The sequence below is a fragment of the Grampus griseus genome (genome assembly GCF_964374135.1).
Source record: "Grampus griseus genome assembly, chromosome: 2".
Classification (NCBI taxonomy): Eukaryota; Metazoa; Chordata; class Mammalia; order Artiodactyla; family Delphinidae; genus Grampus; species Grampus griseus.
In genome coordinates, this window is record NC_139018.1 from 172851033 (window position 1) to 172866563 (window position 15531).

At 40.6% G+C, this 15531-nt stretch overlaps 1 protein-coding gene across 7 annotated transcripts in view; it reads left to right on the top strand.

Annotated features, from left to right (window-relative positions):
- The window catches only part of CACNB2 (calcium voltage-gated channel auxiliary subunit beta 2), a gene marked incomplete at its 5' end in the record, with an annotated part of 401671 nt that overhangs the window by 148991 nt on the left and 237149 nt on the right, over nucleotides 1-15531 (top strand). The gene's annotated exons all lie outside the window — the stretch shown is intronic.

Sequence of the window (15531 nt, forward strand, 5' to 3'; positions counted from 1 at the left end):
ACGCCTCTGGTGGTGTGTTCTGGGGTGTCTGTGACCTTAGTATGATTTTAGGCAGCCAGTTTCATAATGGGTGGGGTTGTGTTCCTGTCTTGCTAGTCTTTTGGCATGGGCTGTCCAGCACTGTAGCTTGCTGGTCGTTGAGTGGAGCTGGGTCTTGGCGTTGAGATGGAGATCTCTGCGAGACCTTTTGCCGTTTGATATTACATGCAGCTGGGAGGTCTCTGGCGGACCAGTGTCCTGAACCTTGGCTCTCCCACCTCAGAGGCACAGGCCTGACACCTGGCCGGCGCACCAAGACCCTGTCATCCACACGCCTCAGAAGAAAAGGGAGAAAAAGAGAAAGAAAAAAGAAAATTTTTTAAAGTTATTAAAAAATAATTATTAAAAAAATTTTTAAGTAATAAAATATGAAAGAGAGAGCAACCAAACTAAAAAACAAATCCACCAATGATAACAAGCACTAAAAACTATACTAAAAGAACCAAAAAACAAAAAAAAAAAACAGATTTGTTCTAGGAAGAACAAATGGTAAAAGCAAAGTTATACAGTCAAAATCACACACAGAAGCAAACACATACACATACACAAAAAGAGAAAAAGGAAAAATATATATATATCATTGCTCCCAAAGTCCACAATTTGGGATGATTCGTTGTCTATTCATGTATTCCACAGATGCAGGTACATCAAGTTGATTGTGGAGCTTTAATCCGCTGCTCCTGAGGCTGCCGGGAGAGATTTCCCTTTCTCTTCTTTGTTTGCACAGCCCCCGGGGCTCAGCTTTGGATTTGGACCCGCCTCTGCGTGTAGGTCACCTGAGGGCGTCTGTTCTTCGCTCAGACAGGACGGGGTTAAAGGGGCCGCTGATTTGGTGGCTCTGGCTCACTCAGGCCGCGGGGGAGGGAGGGGCACGGATTGCGGGGCGAGCGTGCGGCGGCAGAGGCCAGCGTGACATTGCAGCAGCCTGAGGCGTGCTGTGCGTTCTCCCGGGGAAGTTGTCCCTGGATCCCGGGACCCTGGCAGTGGCGGGCTGCACAGGCTCCCCGGAAGGGGGTGTGGAGAGTGACCTGTGCTCGCACACAGGCTTCTTGGTGGCGGCAGCAGCCTTAGCGTCTCATGCCCGTCTCTGGGGTCCGCGCTTTTAGCCGCGGCTCGCGCCCGTCTCTGGAGCTCCTTTAAGCAGCGTTCTTAATCCCCTCTCCTCACGCACCAGGAGACAAAGAGGGAAGAAAAAGTCTCTTGCCCCTTAGGCAGGTCCAGACTTTTCCGCGGACTCCCTCCCGGCCAGCCGTGGCGCACTAACCCCTGCAGGCTGTGTTCACGCCGCCAACCCCAGTCCCCTCCCTGCGCTCCGACTGAAGCCCGAGCCTCAGCTCCCAGCCCCGTCCGCCCCGGCGGGTGAGCTGACGAACCTCTCGGGCTGGTGAGTGCCGGTCGGCACCGACCCTCTGTGCGGGAATCTCTCCGCTTTGCCCTCCGCACCCCTGTGGCTGCGCCCTCCTCCGCGGCTCCGAAGCTTCCCCCCCTCCGCCACCCGCAGTCTCCGCCCACACAGGGGCTCCTAGTGTGTGGAAACCTTTCCTCCTTCACGGCTTCCTCCCACTGGTGCAGGTCCCATCCCTATTCTTCTGTCTCTGTTTTTTCTTTTTACTTTTGCCCTACCCAGGTACGTGGGGACTTTCTTGCCTTTTGGGAGGTCTGAGGTCTTCTGCCAGCGTTCAGCAGGTGTTCTGTAGGAGCTGTTCCACGTGTAGATGTATTTCTGGTGTATCTGTGGGGAGGAAGGCGATGTCCGCATCTTACTCTTCAACCATCTTCTCCCCTTGCACTTTTGTGATGAGCTAATCACCTTTCTCCTCTCCATCACCAAAGGAATAATTTATATAATCCACTCTGATTTCCAGACAGCAATGTAGAATAGAATAAAGGACTAAGAGGCAAAGCCATTTCTGAGGCTATGGGTATGTTGAAGTTTCTGTCTCTCACTATTTTTTTTTTTTTGGTAATGGTCTCAGTGATTCTTTGAAGCTTTCCCCAAATGAGTCATTGAGTCCTCTGGTAGTTTCATTATCGGGAAAATTAGGTTGTTCTTTTGGGTGGATTTCAGACTATGAAACAAAGTGATAGTCATTCAGAGGTGGTGGATTGCAACCTTTTTTCTGTACAGAGATTAATAGGACACCCTCTCATCAGGAATAGAAGCTTCTTCACAATTTTTCAAGGCTTCTGGTTGAAGGGGGAAACGGCAGGATGGCAGGGAAGGGGGAGTTTAAAAAAAAGAATCCACCAGAAGATCTGGAATCTCTCTTCTCTCCCAAGGTAACACACCTCTATAATAATCATCACTTTTCAAAGCTTTATAAAGAGTGATTAAGATCATTTGGTGACGCACAATAAAAATCACCTCTTTTTAATTTAAACCTAGAATTCATTGGCAGTTTACACCAGTGTTTTTCAGTGTGTTCTTTGAGTCACTGGCATAAGAATTCTTGGGGATGTTTGTCCAAAAAAATGCAGATCCCAGGAACCACCCCAGACCCATAGAATCTGCATCTCAGGGACGGATCGTCTTCACTTAATTTTTGGTCATCTCTCAGTCTCTCAGTGGGATTTCTGTGCACATAATTGTTTGTGGAGAGCTCAGAGAATCCCAGAACATTTGAAAGTCAGGATTGGAGTGTCGGGAATCATGGCTGGGCTCTTCAGAGTCCTTCCTCTGAGATGAGTGTAACTCACCTCAAGTTGATTTGTGTCACGTTACACAAGGTTCACTTCCTGAGACAGATGACCCCAGAGGATCTTCTCAGGCCAGAAGAGGCGAAGATGACTTGACGGACTCTCATCAAGCCAGCATACGATGGAGGAAGAGAATTTCCAAAGGAAAATCCACGTCTTGTTTCTAGAAAAAAGAATAGATGCTGGATGGTTGAAACCACGGGTGGTGTATACACATACAGAAGACACAGTCATAAGATTTTTGTTTTAACGAACCACCCTCTCCTGTGGTTAAAGCTTAGAAAGTAAAGCGTGACCACCTTCAAGCTTAGCGGTGCTGACGTTTCTCAGTTACATTAACGGGGATTATGGACAAGGTAGCTCATGGCAACGCGAGCTTGTAGGAAAAATCCAGAATTGCCTTTCCAGGAGAATTAGTGCCTGATAACAACTTGTCAAGAGTAAAGACCTAATATTTGAATCGATCTAAATAACTAATAATGACAGTAAAGATTTTATTCAGACATTCTGTAAATATTGGCAACTTATTGAATTATAATATTCAATTACAATTGAAGTTTATAGAATCAGTTAAGCAATGCTGTGAGGAGTCTATCAGTAAAAGACCTAACACAAAATAAAATATTAATTATCTCCCTCTAAGGTACAACTTTTATCGCTTGATCCGGTTCATGCTGTTAATTTCTACTTGTGCACCACTGACCTTATTGGAACTGTGGGTCTGTGCGGACGCAGTTTTGGTAAATGTCTACCATGAAAGATATAATGTGGATTTTGTATTTCTAGGAAGCTCTTCTCTTTGGGAGTCTTAATGACCTCTAATTGTGAAATCATTGTAGATGCCGCAGAAAGAAATAGGATATCTATTTTTGGTGTGATGGGCTACACTGGGAAAACGTATGGGCAGCTTTCCAACCTGTCCACTTATTTTGATGAAAATAAATTTCAGTTCTAGAAAAATAGAGAAGGGAGAGAAGGCATCTGAACTGGGAAGGCATAAGAAAGAGAGTTTACAAAAGTGTTTCAGATTATGAGTAACAATCAGTATCTCAGCATCTTTTTTTTTTTCTGTAAGGCACTGAATATGTCTTAAAGAGTGATTTAATTACATGCAGAAGTTTCCTGAACCAACTTCCAAATGTCTACTCCCCAAATTTGAATAAGACAGCAATACAGACAGACCTTAGAACTTGTATATGAGGGCTCTCAGCAAAGTTTGTCTATTAATTTTTGTCTGATTGAAGGTGGGTACAGAGGTCAAAGCTTCCCCTGTCATGGCCTCTCTTCCTTTGGGGTCACAAACATTCTAAAATAAAAATCTGTGTATTTTTTTTTTAATCTTACAGGGTAGACCTCCACTTCAGTTAAATTCTTCTGTTTTTTTTTAAATGTTTTATTTTATTTTATTTATTTTTGGCTGCACTGGGTCTTCGTTGCTGTGCCTGGGCTTTCTTCTAGTTGCTGAGAGCGGGGGCTGCTCTTCACGCGGGCTTCTCATTGCTGTGGCTTCTCTTGTTGCGGAGCACGGGCTCTAGGTGTGCAGGCTTCAGTAGTTGTGGCACGCAAGCTCAGTAGTTGTGGCTCTTGGGCTCTAGAGTGTAGGCTCAATAGTTGTGGCGCACGGGCTTAGTTGCTCTGCTGCATGTGGGATATCGCAGAGCAGGGCCTGAACCCTTGTCCCCTGCATTGGCAAGCTGATTCTTAACCACTGCACCACCAGCGAAGTCCCTCTTCTGGTTTTAAAAATGTATTCTTTTAAAGAACTTTTGGTCAATCCCTCTTGATGCAACCAATTTCATAGAATTTTCATTTCTGAACTCTAGTTATTATGTGCTCATTACCATTTAAAAATAATAGAATTCTTATTTCTACCAGCCAAGAAGCACTTAAAATTTTGAAATGTGTCTCCACTTCAAAGGGAAAAGCCATCACTGCTGGAGGGTACTTCTCTGAATTTTCTTGTATGATCCCTTATTGCACTATTTTTTCCATTGAACTTGACTCTTAAGCCCTGATTGGCAGTACAATTGGATTAAAGAATACTCTTAAAAGACACTGATTTGGGTTCTCTTCACGTTACAGCTTCATGAAAAAATGAGATGACAATCTGACTTTTTATTCTGAGTTGACTAGATATTCCATATTTACTCTACTTTTTAAGTCCTTGACAAGACTAGCACTTCTCCATGGCATTTTATATTCTCATTAAGTCACTGAGGATTTCTCTCTGACAGCTTTGCTCCATTACTTTCTGGAGAAAACGGCATTCATTTGGAATTGGTACAGTTTCATCTGTGGTTAGATTTCGGGCTATAGGTCTTAGTTAACTGCTAGAGCTTTGAAGGGTCAGATGTAAGCACTGATGTACCATCTAAATACTAGCTTTCCGAATTCATTTGCCAACCTTATCCTGTTAATGCAAAGTACTTCTTCATTAAGGGGAAAGGTTAGCCTCATAATAAGGGACTCCATACAGGAGACTGCAGACACATGTGTTTTTGAAACTCAGCTTCTAGAAGCTGATGAAAGGGTATGCACAGAGAAGTATTCTCATGGTGGATGAATTGCTGCAGGAAGAAAATGAAGTCTGTTCATTGTCTCCCATGCAAGAATGGTTTTTCAATTTTATTGATTTTAAATAATGGCTCTGCTTTTTGTAAAACCTAGACTAACACAGTAAATGTTTTTATTAATGGTGTCTAAATTACCATGCAGTCCAGCTAAGCTGAAGATTTTAAATTTCAGAGTAAAGCTTCCCCATCAGCTTTTATTATTAGTAATATGAACTGATTTCTCTGGTTTCAAAGTATGTGACTTAATTGCAACCAGAGAATGAGACTTTGTTCAGATTAAATCAAGAACTTATGATTCAACTTTTCTTCGTTCTTGGCCAGTCCTTCATAAATGTCAATAAGTCAAAGTATTAAAACATATTTTATAGTCATTCCAAATAATAACTCATCAGTAAATACAGCATCAGTGTTCTATGCATTGTTTCCAGGTTCACATGATGTGAGAGATTAGAACGGTTGCACACGTAGGGCACAAAAACAATGAACTCAGACTAATAACTTAATCTTAGAAGCAAAGAGTGAAACTGATAGAAGCAATATAATGAAGTGAATAATTATGTCAACTTATTAGAATGTCAATCGTGTACTTGCCAGCCTATAGCCTTCGACGATGTGAAATTGCTGTACCCGTCATTCCTGCCAAAGGGCAGCCCCCTGTGACCCACGTGGACTGCACTCTCCCCCTACCCCAACAGGAAGCCGGAATGTGTTGGATTAAGGTGAGAACTTTGATTCAGAAATTTGAGTGGGGAACCCACAGATTCAGTTACCATTGGGAGCACGAGCTGAAAAATTGTCACGGATGAGAGTCATAGTCATTTGGACTCGTGGCCAAGCCCAAGTGTTCAGTAACAGCATTGCTCCTATAAGGAGGCAGAAGCTCTGTGGGAAAGAGCATATATAGGAAAAGGAGCGAATGGTCATAGTGGCCCAGGGTGGGGAAAACAGAGCTTTGTGGAAGCGTGAGATTGAAGATCTGCAATGGTTCCTGGCGTTGCTGAAGTCTGATTGTTCAGGTTTTCTGAGTTCCTCCCAATGTGTATCCTTTAATTAAGGCCCCGCCACTTGGGGGGCAGCATGGAGCTTTCAGTGGTCTCTGTCCTTTTCAACCAAATAAAACAAGGAAAAGACTTGATTGATTGAGGAGATAAGAGTGAACGCCAAATGTTAGCATAAACTTAAAAGATATGACCTGTGAGGTAGAGATGAAATATTTATGAAGAGTTTCAAAAAATAAGGAGGATAATCAAAGCATGGTATCTCATGCACTGCAGATCGAAACATTTAATTTTTAGCTTAATGATGTTTAGGTTTATTCATTTATTCAATATTTATCTAGTGCCTAGCACATATCAGGTACTCTGTTATTTGGGGGAATATAAAGATGAATTAAATAGTCCCTTTCCTCAAAGAATTTATGATATATAACATGGAATAAAATAACATCTCTTTCATTTCAAAGAAAAAAAACACACTGTTTTTGAATCCCCAGACGGTTCTCCTCACTAAGGCAGATCTTCTCTGGGGATTTGGGAACCAGTTTCCTGTAACCAGTTCTAATATAATGTGGCTCCTGATGCTTAAGTTTTGTCTCAACTCCTGGATTTAAGTCCGTAGCCTGAGTCCTATCCAGAAGTAGATGCTCTTCTGGCTCCTGTAAAGATTTGTGAAGAAAATGATGATTCTTCATATTACTGCCACTACACAGATTAATTTCAAGCCTAATCATGGAACTGCTATGTGTACATCACAACCAAAGAGATGGAGGATTTGGATTAAGACTTGATATGGGAAGAAATAAAAAGCTGCCTTATTAGATCGTAAATCTACACTGATGTGAACAGAGGCACTCAGGGAAGGCTCTTTTGGCAGCTTAGACAGTGAGATTTGGATGGGGAAGGTCAGGAGGACCTCACTCTCGTATGTTCTCGAGATGACGTGATAAAAAGATAAGAGTCTCAGCGATGGGGGCTGTTAACAGAAGGAAGAAAAATGAAACTAAAATACGGTGATTCTCATTTTTCTTGTTTTTACTCATGAAACATAGTTTATTTAGATAAAATTGCATCTGTAATAAAGGCTAAGGTAGCCACAGATAGTCGCTCTGCTTTTCACAATGTATTTTGGGTTAATTGCCTCTGAAAATAGGTGTTTTTTTTTTTTTTAAATCCCTAGTAAGTTTGGGTTGAAATGGAGGATGCTTGCAAAGCGAATGAATCCTCTATAGCCATTCCTTCACCTTTTTCTTATCAAGGACGTTTTAATTGAGTTGGCCAAATTAATAAAATCTGAATGGCTTTGGCTCTCTTTTTGAAAGCTGTCCCAGAACTGGTACAAACAAATGGTTCTGTTCTTCCTGGAAGAATTTCAGACACCCCCTCCCTCCCTGACCCTCCCCCATTTCCCTTTCTCCCCTCCCCTGCCAGTGTTCTGTCAGAAAGAGCCAGAAAATGGCTTTGTGACCATTATCAAATGACAAGTCATTATTGATGAGTCCCTCCAAGGGGACAGGATGCTGTGGTTAGACCCTTGCTTAAGAAGTCATTGTTTTATGACATTTTCCATGTCCTTGTCCTCTCTGGGTGATGTAACTGCAGAGCGCTCTACTGGGATGCGTCTTTGAAGTTCACTTGGCAGGCTCTTGGATTATCATTTCAGCCAACATTTTTTTGTATATGATATGTCATAGTAGTATATATAAAAATGATGAATATGGTTCTTGCCCTTGAAGAATTTGTCATCCACAGAAGGTCAGCATTTAGTTGATAAGTCATCAGAGGATGACAAATTCTTGTAAGAAGTCTCGTGACCAACTGACAGAATTTTAGGCAACTTGTTATTAGTATTCCAATTGGAAAGGCCTGGCCCATGGCATGCTGACTACATGCTGGATGAATAAATAAATGGGTGCATTTACCATAATTAGGGGTGGATTTTATTTCCCTTCCAAATGATTTTTTTTCCAGATATGCAAGAAATGAACACAACTGAGATTCTTGTACAATAGTTGGGTATCTATTTGTGACAAAACCCCAATTTAAATAAAGTAAACATTGGAAGAAATACTCAGATTGATCTAAACTAAATACAGAGCTCTTCAAAGTCATTGGTACTAACAGCCCTGACTTGAGCCAAACGAAACAATTTCCTATCGAAGAGAAAAAACAATTCTGACAGCTGTTTCAAATCATCAGAGCCAAGTTTTTATAACTTGTATGTTTCATTAGTCCATCAATTCATTATACTATTCATTAATAAGTAAGAAAAACAAATGTATACATTGTTAACTGGCCTCACTCAAAAAACATGTGTTCTCATAGATTCGTTTTGAATAGACATAAATTTTATGTTGAAAGATTAATTCACAGTAATCAATTTTGAAGGGCCTTTGTGCAGTGCACAGATTGTACCACTGTGCATGACAGCCTCACCCCCACCTCCTCCACTTCCCATCATTACTTTTGCAAATCTCAAGTAACTTTCACATGCATGATTTTATTTGATGTTGGCTTCAGCCATATTTGGTAAACATGAAAGTTTTTAATTATCCTTCCCTTACAAAAGAGAAATCTAAGACTCAAACAGGTTTATATATTGATCACACAATAAGTACCTCATGAAAACCAAGCCTGAACCCAGGAGCAGGTAGATCCCAGGTACTGGGCTACGGTGTGCTTTACTTTCCAACACTCCTTACACGTGATTTCATAAAATGCTCACCAAAGCTCTGCAGGGTTGGTATCACTTGAATCTTTATGTGGATAAGGACACAGGTCCAATAATGTTAATTACCTTGCCCCAGTTTCCATATTTTGTAAATGGAGGTGTTGGAATGCAACCCTGGTCTGACTCCAAATCTATGCTCTTTCTGCCACGCTTACTTCATCTCTGTTGAGTCTATCTGATTGTTAGTCGTGTCCTTACAAAATAACACTCATTAGTGTTGGATAGTTGGAGTTTAGGAAAAAGCACTACTTAGTCAGAGAAAATTTCCCTAGGATACACTAGGGAGATACTGCTTGCATTTTTAATAGATTAGGACATAAAAAGGTAATATTTTCAAGGGGGAGAACCACTTAGTCAGCCTGTACTAATCGAGCACCTGTTAAATGCCAAGCTGCCATTTGTGTGCAATGTGAGAAATGACTCAAAGTCAAAGCACTTATCCTCAAAGGGATCACCATCTAATTAGAGAGATAACTAAAGGGCATGGATGTGAAAACTACAGCTTCTCAGTAATCTCCAAATACCTCTCTCAGGAGGGGCTCAGTTAATGAATTCACAGAAGAAACACAGATTTGGAACATGTACTCCATTCTCTCCACTGAATAGAGTGGATGCATCTAATAATAACAGACCTTGTTTCCCCAAAGCAGAGCCTGAGACAAGGATTCAGTGTAGGCAGTTTATTGGGCTGGTGGTCTCTGGGAGACAGGGAAGGAGGAAACACCAATATAAAAGATCATTATCAAGGTTGTAGGCAAAGGGGGCTAGATTCCTCCAACCTCCCTGAGAGCTATACCAAAACCTCCCAGAATTGTCCACTCTCAGGATAATAGCAGTCAGGAGCATGTGTTCACCAGCTCCTGTCCTCTATTCATTGAGAGTCGACTCTAGGGGCAGTGAGTCTCCCCACACTTCTGTGCTGGCTGTCAGACTGAGCGGATGTTTGCAGGATCTAAGACTCGAGCAGAGAGTGGGAAGTTGCCTGTCTTGGACTTGAAGTAGGACACAGAGTAAATGGCAGTTGTGGCTGAAATCAGAGGTGGGTTGAGAGAATGGGATGCTGTGAACCTGTCTCAGGGCCCACAGTGCGTGGCAGCACTGGTCAGTTCTTATTATAACTGTTCTTATTATAACTGAAAGATACACCAACCAAGCGAGCAGATGTTGGCATCAGACTGTACGGGTGTTGCCAGTGGTCACCTGACATTTCCTATAAACTGGAAAGAGTAACAGTCCCTGCCATATAGGTTATTAAGAAGACTAATTAATTCAATGAGGTAATGTTTTATAGAATTCTTAGTTCTGAATCTTTGGGGAAATACAGACCCTGAAAGACCTGTATTGACTGGAACAGGAGTTTCTTTTTCTTTTTTTTTTTTCCTTTACAGTCTGACTTGTTAATTCACCTAGTTTATCTGTTTCTACTTTTTAAAATTCTACTAAAAGGTCCATTAAGAGATTAATCTGCTGAAGTATCCTTGACCAATGGGATATACCCGGTTGGACACAATGAAGTTCAAATCCTTTATTGCAAATACATATGCCCTGAAAGGAAAATGCTAAACCCCATCAAGGAGTGAAACTTCATCCTCTCATTCTTTCCTCAGAAACTAGAGCCAGCAGAGTTGGCATGTGAGTTCATACGGGTTGTGAGTTCATATTGATGATAACTTCTGTTTTATTCCCCTAACCCACTTCCAAAGGCCATAAGAGCTTTGCATATCTTAATTTTATGATGATGAACATTGTTTATTTTGGGGGGACTTCTGTGTACTAGGCAGTATGCTTGGTCTTTCATATGGAAAGGGTATGAAGAAGAAAAAAAACAACCACCAATAATGAATCTCTTGTCTTCAAGACAGATCGCACTTATTGAAGGAGTTAAATGAGAATGGTTGAACTTTTAGAGGTAATGGGGAACTAGGGAGTACTAAATCACATATTTGGCCCCATTTTCACCTATCCAAGGCCACAATAAGAAATTCAACAGGAAAGGAATTCATTTGGGGCTCTGTGAGAAATAATTAGCTAAATATCAATTAGTTAAGTTGGAGATGCAGGTGAGCACGACTTGCAGAAGTCTCATGCTAATCAAATACAGAATCATCCTCAGTTCTTCACCCAGCTGTGTATGGTGGTTTCTGGATGTGTTGTAGCTGGTGTCCACAGATGCCCCTCTGCCCTCACTGTGAGCCACATGGCCAGTATTCATGCCCTTGTATAGATAGTCCCCTCCCTCCGAATCTGGGCTGGTCCTGTGACTCAGTTTTGACATGTAAACTGTGGTGGAAGTAGTGTTGTGTGATTTTCAAGGTTAGGAAAGAATCTTTGCAGCTCCCCCCAGGGTATCTTGGAATGCTTGCTCTTGGAACCTAGATGGCGTACTGTGAGACACTCCAGCCACATGGGGGGGGTCACATGTTTGTCTGTGGTCACCAGCCCCAGCTGAGGTCCGAGCTGATGGCCAGCGTCATCTGTTAGGCATGTGGGTGAACCATCTGGGATGTCCAACCCGGTCAAGGCTTCAGCTGACTCAGCCCAGCAACCAACTGACCATAACCACATCGGAGTCCCCCAAATGGAAACTGCACAGCTGAGCCCCATGACCCCACAGAACCATGAGAGAGAGTAAATTGTTGCTTAAGCCATTAAATTTTGGAATATTTGTTAAACATCGGTTCTTAACTGGCACAGAATATGAGTCAAGGATTTCTTAGATATCAGCCAGGATTTAATTTCACACATGGTTGTTACATGACAATTTAAAGATACAATTTTCTTACATTTTACTTACCCTAAAGTCAACCCTTTGAAATAGCCTTGTGGAATAATACTGTTGCTTTATCAGTTTCCTCATGATAACTTCATAGATGAAATTCTTTTCTTATTGAAGTGTAGTTGATTTACAATGTTGTGTTCATTTCTGCTGCACAGCAAAGTGACTCTGTTATACATAGATATATTTTTTATATTCTTTTCCATGATGGTTTATCACAGGATATTGAATATAGTTCCCTATGCTATATAGTAGGACCTTGTTGTTTATCCATTCTGTATGTAATAGTTTGCATCTGCTCATGCCAGACTCCCAGTCCCTCCCTCCCCCCCACCCTCCCCCTTGGCAACCACAAGTCCGTTCTCTATTTCTGTGAGTCTATTTCTGTTTTGTAGATATGTTCATTTGTGTCATATTTTAGATTCCACATATAAGTGGTATTGTATGGTATTTGTCTTTCTCTGTCTGACTTACTTCACTTAGTATGATAATATCTAGGTCCATCCTTGTTGCTGCAAATGGCATTATTTCATTCTTTTTTATGGCTGAGTAGTATTCCATTGTATATATGTACCACATCTTCTTTATCCATTCATCTGTCGATGGACATTTAGGTTGCTTCCATGTCTTGGGCTATTGTAAACAGCATTGCATTGAACACTGGGATGCATGTATTCTTTCAAACCATGGTTTTCTCTGGATATATGCCCAGGAGTGGGATTGCTGGATCCTATGGTAGCTCTATTTGTAGTTTTGATTTGCATTTCTCTAATAATCAATGATTAAGACCATCTTTTCACGTGCCTACTGGCCATATAGATGAAATCCTTAAATTTAGTGTGCCTTGGACCCTTTGTAGTCTGGTCAATCCTAAGGGAGTATTTCTTGTAACAGTATTTTTAAGCGCATAATATGAAATTTGTAGAATTACAAGGGAAATTAATCATATGATGATATAGTTTGCAAAATATATTAAAAACGAAATCTTTGATATGATAATGTGTGTACTTATTATTATGTATTAAATAATAATACTAATGATCTTACAGAGAATACTCATGTACTCTCTCTAGATTCTCCCATTCACATTTAATATACTTGCTTTATCACATATCCATCTAGCCAGCCAGCCAGCCTCGCATCATCAAACCATCCTAATGTTTTTATGCATGTCAGTGTAAATTGCAAAGCAAATTGCAGGTTTCCCCTAAATAACTCAGCATGTATATCATCAACTAGAATATGGACATATTTCAAGCTATCTGAAACAATTATAACCTGATATGAAAATATCTGTGATTTCTATTGCTGGCCTTATAGGGACTGCCAACATTATTATGTTTTTTTGCTGACATTCCTAATGGAAAGAAATGCCAATTTTTTGTCTGAAGTTTATTACTGAAAATAAGATGTGTTTTTTTTCCATTCAAGGTCGTGAACTTCTTAAATTCTACCCGTAGACTCCTTGGGATCTAAGGGTCGTAGGTTAAGGAGACCTACTGTATGGAATGTGCAGATAGTCTACAAATTAAGTGAAAATTGAAGTCAACTATGTAAAATAATATAGGTATACTTTAAAACTCAAGTTTTAAAAATAAATTCTGACATTTCTACCTTTAGCATTTTGTAGGGAAATTAATGAAAGAAGCTTGTAATACTCCAAAGGGTCATTGAAAAGAAAGGAAGAATTATTGAATTGACATCTAAATGAGTTTGCTAAGCCTTTTGTAAGTACCAAAAACTGGGTGGTTTACAACAGTAAGAAATATATGGTCTCATAGTTCTAGAAGCTAGAAGTCTGAAATTGACGTTATCTGCAGGGCCACGCTTTCTCTGATGGCTCTGGAGAACCCTCCTTTGCCTTTTCTAGTTTCTGGTGTTTGCTAGCAATCCTCGGCATGTTTTAGCTTGGAGATGCCTCACTTCAGTCTCATGACTGTCTTCTCCCTGTGTGTCTTCCATCATCTTCCCTCCATGCATGTCTGTCTCTACATTCAAATTTCCCCTTTATGTAAGGACAGCAGTCATTTTGGATTAGGGTCCACCCTAATGACCTCACTTTAACTTCACTACCTCTGTAAAGACTTTATGTCCAAATAAGGTCATATTGTGAAGTACTGGGGGTTAGAATTTAACCATATCTTTTTACGGGAACATAATTCAACCCGTAACAACATCAAACTATGATGATTCAAAAGAACAAAAGTTTGGTTGTAGTTTGAAACCAAATATTTCTAGGTGGATCTGAAATTAAATATGTCTGGAGTTACATGGTCTGGTCTTAGTTTTCTACAACTCCCTTCTCCAGCACTCAACTTGTGCTGAATATCCCTTCATGAGTTTTAGGAAATATAAAATATAAAAACACAGATTTAAATAAGGAATCCCTAGTGTTCATGTCTTAGTCAAAACATTGGGTTTCACATTGCTTTATCTGTTTCTCCATAGTATTATACTGCAGAAAGTTTTAACAGAGAGTTATATTCAAAGAACCATTTTAAAATTCATAATGGAACAGCAACTAATTAGTCAACAACAGCTACTGAACAACAATGAGTACTATTTCCCGTAAGAGAAAAAATGTAATAGACATGGACCATGTCCTTAAGGAGTTCTAGCATCATAAGGCAGATGGGATTTACACACACACAGAAACACACACACACACACACACACACAGACTCACACACACGGTATTCACAATAAAGGAAATCTTTCATTTAAAAAATCCCTTTATCTCCACTTCTGTGTCTATTTTAATTTTTCTTCTGATTTTGAATGGGTGGAAATTTTAGTTCATATCTGTAATTTTAATTGCAATATCAGGGTTTTTTAAAATTCAATATCGATTAATAGTAACTTTACCAAAATCATTTGAAATCCCCCTCATGAGGTGGTGGTTGTTTTGAGTAAGATCAGAAAGGTAACATACTTACCACATTTTCAGTAAATGTCAGCAATTATTATTGACATACCTGTTGATGATCTAGCACTAAATCATCAGTCACACCCTCTGCTTGCAGCACTGATATTTACATGGTTAACTGTATAGCCCCACTTGAGCTATTTTATACTTTACAAAAATTTGATCCACAATATTTCTTTTTTAAAAAAATAAATTTATTTCTTTTTGGCTGCATTGGGTCTTCGTTGCTGTGAGCAGGCTTTCTCTAGTTGCGTCAAGCGGGGGCTACTGTTCCTTGCGGTGCGCCGGCTTCTCATTGCGGTGGCTTCTCTTGTTGCAGAGCATGGGCTCTAGGTGCACGGGCTTCAGTAGTTGTGGCACGCAGGCTCAGTAGTTGTGGCTCACAGGCTGTAAAGCGCAGGCTCAGTAGCATGTGGTGCATGGGCTTAGTTGCCCCGTAGCATGTGAGATCTTCCCGGACCAAGGCTTGAACCCGTGTCCCCTGCATTGGCAGGTGGATTCTTAACCACTGCACCACCAGGGAAGTCCCCCAAAATATTTCTTATGATGAGCCCTACAACATTATTATTTTCAAAGTAAGTAGGAACCATAATTCCAGAGAATTCTTAAATACTTAAGGGCAACATATGGTCCTTAAAATACACACACACACACATACACACACACACACAATTTATTTTTGCTTTTGTTTCCCTTGAGTTCTCCTCACAAGGAAAACCTTTTTTTTCTATTTCTTTAATTTTGTATCTATGTAAGATGATGCGTGTTCACTAAAGTCATTGTGGTAATCATTT